At 56.6% G+C, this 4,740-nt stretch overlaps 1 long non-coding RNA gene across 1 annotated transcript; it reads right to left on the bottom strand.

The window, feature by feature from the left end:
- Window positions 1-776: 776 nt before the first annotated feature.
- On the bottom strand, window positions 777-3,222 carry LOC105536594. The gene is made up of 4 exons (XR_001005613.1): window positions 2,387-3,222; window positions 1,672-1,929; window positions 1,380-1,588; window positions 777-1,044 (listed from the first exon to the last, which is right to left on the bottom strand). It is a non-coding gene; the product is annotated as an uncharacterized LOC105536594 (long non-coding RNA).
- Between the last annotated feature and the right edge of the window lie 1,518 nt (window positions 3,223-4,740).

Here is a 4,740-nt window from a genome sequence, read left to right as displayed (position 1 = left end):
CCCCCTTCACCACCTGGAGCAGAGCCAATGAGAGGAGCTGGGGGACATCCATGAGGCCCTGCACCCACCATTCAATGTCTTCAGGATTGTGGTCCCTCAGGACTCTTGCAGCACGTGCTGGCAGCACTCGCAGTGTCTGGGTGTCTTGTGAAGTTGTACAGGATCCAGCAGAGGCCACTGGCTGTGTTGTCATATCCTAAGAGGCAGCCAGGCAGGTTTGGATCGCTTCGCTGCTTCAGCACCAAAGGATGGACAGCGCCCATGCACCGAGGCCCTGGGGAGAATGAGAAGAGGGAAAGGAAGGGCAGAATGGAGTGATATAGGGTCCATCCACTGTGTCCCTGAATGGAGATACCCCTGTTCTCACAGTAGCCCCACACCGAGACCACCATTGACACTCATGAGGATGCCAGCCTCCATTTATATGTCCTTATCTGACAACTCCTTCCCATTTTCATCCTGGAGACAAGACTTCTGAACACATTGAGGGTACCTGAGTGTAACCTGACATGGTCCCTGAAGACTTTTCATCCAAGCAGGATCCCTCCCTTGCCATCTCCAGACCTCCCCACAAGCTCCCTCCCTGGTCTGGCTCTTGTTCACTCCTTCCAGGAAGCCTTCTACGGTCATCTCTAAAACATGGCTGACTGTTCCTCCTTTATCCAGCACTTTCCATGGCTCCCCAGAGCCCTCAAGATCAAGTTCAAGTTCTTTGATCAGACACTTGATCTCAAGCTGCATTCCACCTTCTGAATTAAGATCCCGGAGACGCCCACCTTGCCCAGCACAAGTGCATCACTGAAGTTCAAAGTCTTGAATGTGGCCTTGGCCTTGAGGATGTCATCAACACCCTGGCTAGTAAGGGTGCAGTGCTGCTCCACGATGATGGTGTCTAAAGTTGTGCACCAGGTCATAGGCCCTGCAGAAGCATCACCCCTCAGGAGTGAGCTAGTACAGAAGTCCGTGCACAGGCAGATCTGCTGGTGCCATTACACTATGAGGGCATGGAGCTCCAAGATGGTGGCAACATAGTCACTAGAATTCCTGCAGGGTGAGGCTGGGGAGAGGAAGCAGTTGCATAACACATATGAAACCCTGGAAGCACTTCCCAGCCAGAATCTCAGGAACACATTACATCCAGATACGGGTGCCCTCTGAGTACACTTCTCTCTCTGCCTCCTACTCTGACCTGCCTCCTGGCCCCACATGCCCCAGCCTGGCTCAGGGCTTGGAGCCCAGCAGGAGAGCCCTTGCCAGCTCTGTGACTCCTCCTGTGGAACCTCTGACTCTGCCTTGGGACCTCCCAATTCCCATGGGAAGCCCCCACAGCTCTGGATTGCCCCACCTGCCCTGGGATTCTCCAGCTCCATAGGCCTTACTTGGTGCCTTAGCCCTCCCAGAACATGACATGTTTCTCAGAATCTGGCTGATGTCCAGGGCCATCTGTGGATGTTTGCTGGGGGCCTCTTGTTGTTCTCCTTATGGTCTCTAGGGCAGGGCAGGGCCAAAAGGAGAAACCAATCAAATCTCAGAATGGACAAAAGGCTCACTGCCACAAACGGTAACCACCAGACAGTCAGCAGTGCTTCTGGAAAAAAAGGTTTCATTCTGCAAAATGCTCCTTGTTTGGCTTCTTTCTGAAGCCAGGGAAGGGTACCAAGCCCAGTTTACCTCCGGTGCCTACATTACCATCTGTGCCTAGGATGCGCGATGGGCCCCTGTTTCCACTGCAGGGTTGACGTTCCCTCCAGCTGGAGACCTGGGCTCCTGACCCCACCTGACCTGTTTGTCCTGCTCTGGATGAGGGTGGAAAGGCTGTACCTGGTGTTTTCCTAGGTCCTTTGTTTCCGCCGTCCAGACATCCAGCAGCAGTGACCATGCCCAGCTGCACACCTGAAAGTGGACTCCCCTGTAGAGCAGCTGAGGCGTCTACAGACAGAGGAGTGCCTGGTGAGACAGGCCGCGGGGTCTCCGGGGAGGACCGGGGGCCAGAAGATTCTGGAGGTTTCCAGTCTTGGGCTCTGTGGTTCCTCAAAGAGGTTAGGTTTACCTAAAACCAGGCCTCCCCTCCCATGATTCAAAGAGTGGATGCGTGTTCTGCATCAGGAACTCTGATCTGGACCTGTTTTTTCATTTAGGTCTCCAACAGACAACCCCTAACCTCTGAGATAGGGATGGTCCAAGCTCTGGCATGAGATTCTCTTCTAGCAACGCGATGCTTGCAGGGACAGGTGGAAAAGCTGGTGACCAGGCCTGCTGCCCTCCGGGTAAGGACAGTGTGCCACCCACCCTCTGAGAGGCAGGTGGTGCCAGACCACAGCACTGGGTGCCTGTACACCTGGCTCTGCAGACACCAGTCATGGAGGTCCTCCCCTCTTCACATTACCTTCTTGCTGCTCTTAAATTTCTTCTAGTCATTAAGCACTTTGAGCCATTTTTCTGTGCATCTGATCTGACATTTTTGCTCTCAGATGAAACACGATAAAGTAAGCCAAGCCACCAGGATTCCTGGAGGGGACCTTTGGTGCTGGGTCTTGGGCTCCAGGGCCCTGGTGGGTCTGAACTAGAAGGAGCCAGGGAAGGACAAACACTGGGAGTGAGACCCTATGACCCAATGGCCATTGGTGGCCTGGGTCCCAAGACACCCTGTCCTCAGGCCACAGACACCATGGGCTTTGGTCAGGAACCAGTCTCCCAGTAGTGTCCTGGCACTAGCGGGTGCTGACCCCTGAGCCACAACTGCAGTTCTGGGTTTTGGGTTTGGTAAAACCACCTCAGGGACAGAGTTCTGGGGCTGGGTTTGGCAGAAACCATGGTGCCTCCCAGGGATGGTATGTCACTCCTACTTGCCACAAAATGTGCACACAGGCTTCCCACTGTCCAGCCCATCCTGCTGGACAGGATGGAGGAAGCCAGGAAACAGACAGGGTGGACATCTGGGGTGCAAGGAGAGACAGGTGCATTCTGGGAGGTCAGACCCTGTGAGGGTTACGGGGGCATCAGGTGGAGTGGGCTCCAGGTGTCCCCTCAATGCACTGGGCAGGTCTCAGGCCAGGATCCCTGGACCCCGGCTGGGTGATGTGGTCACTCCCTGGAGGACTGCTGTCAGGCCCTGGCCACCCACCCTGGGCAGCACCGTCCCATCTCAGGACTGGACTTTCTGAGTCCTAAGACAGGACAGGGCTGCCCAGGCCTGACAGACTGGGAGGACCTGTTAAGTCCTCCATCCCTAGACCAGCCTTCCACACAGCAGGGACAGTCTCCTACCTTTACCTTCAGGGCACTGACTGACCCATCTCACTCTAAGGCAACCAAGGCAGAGCTGAGGATCTGTGCCAGGCTGGGAGCAAGTCCCCTCCCTAAATGGGCCTGAGGGATGCACCATCCCTGTCCCAATCCTCCGCAAGTTTCAGCCCAGGAGACACATAAGGAAGGGAGGATGGAGCCTCCCTGCTGGCTGACACTGGAAAAGTGGGACCTGGAAGAAGAGGGAGCGCAGGGCTGGCAGGGGATGCTCCAGGCCCATGGAGAGCTTGGGCTGCACCATCGGGCTGCTCCTCCTGGGCTGGAGGCTGTGCCCTCTGTAGGATCTGAGAAAGTCCAGTCCTGAGATGGGACAGTGTTGCCCAGGGTGGGTGGCCAGTGCCTGACAGCAGTCCCCCAGGGAGCGACCACATCACTCGACCGGGGTCCAGGGAGCCTGGGCCAAGACCTGCCCAGTGCACTGAGGGTGCACCTGGAGCCCACCCCACCTGACGCCCTCACAGTCCTTACAGGGTCTGACCTCCCAGCATGCACCTAAGTCTCCCTGCACCCCAGCTGCCCACCCTCCCTGTTCCCTGGCTTCCTCCATCCTGTGCAGCCCACAGACTGTGACCATCTCACCAGCCACTCTGGCCCTTCCTTTACCTTTGCCCTGTCAAAATCTCTGAGCAAGAGCTCCTAGGTCCATCCAAACACCTGCTTTGTCCACTTTTGACTGGGCCTTTGGGCACTACTGGTCCATCCCAGCTGTCCACAGGGCCTTCGATAACATGCATTGCACCTGACATCTCCCAGCAGTGCTCAGCAGCCCCCATTGGCCAGGTCCCTGCTGACCAGATCTCGCACATCAGGTCCTCCCTGACCACACCCTCACTGATTAGAACCCCATGACCAGGCCCCACTAACCAGGCCCCTGCTGCCAGGCCCACAATGACCAGGACCCCACGTACCAGGATCTTACTGACCAGGGCCTCATTGACAAGGTCCTTACTGACAAGGCCTCACTGACCAGGTTCTTACTGACAAGGCCTCATTGATCAGGTTCCACCGATCATGACCCCATTGCCTGGCCCCGCAGATAAGGCCCCACTGACCAGACCTCCAGGGAACAGGATGCCACTGACCAGGCCCCTATTAACCAGGCCTTAGGTGACCAGATGCCCCTGACTGTGACCCTAGTGAGTAGGCTCCACTGAATAGGCACCCACTGCTCAGATCCCCACTGACCAGGTCAGCCCATAGCCACCCGGTGGCTACAAAACCCACCACTGACCAAGCCCTCTCTGACCAGGCCCCCACTGATTAGGTTCCACTGACCAGGCTGCCGTGACCAGTACCCCACTGACAAGGGCCTCACTGATGAGGACATGGCCACCAGGCCCTGCTGACTAGGTCCCATGTGACCAGGCCTCCACTGAATAGCACCCCTTGACCTGCCTAGTTTCACACTGACCAGACACCAAACAAGTGGTTGCT

This window comes from Mandrillus leucophaeus, unplaced genomic scaffold (assembly GCF_000951045.1).
Source record: "Mandrillus leucophaeus isolate KB7577 unplaced genomic scaffold, Mleu.le_1.0 Scaffold161, whole genome shotgun sequence".
NCBI classification, from domain to species: domain Eukaryota; kingdom Metazoa; phylum Chordata; class Mammalia; order Primates; family Cercopithecidae; genus Mandrillus; species Mandrillus leucophaeus.
Note: the sequence above shows the minus strand (reverse complement) of the source record. Positions and strands in the feature narration are given on the sequence as shown.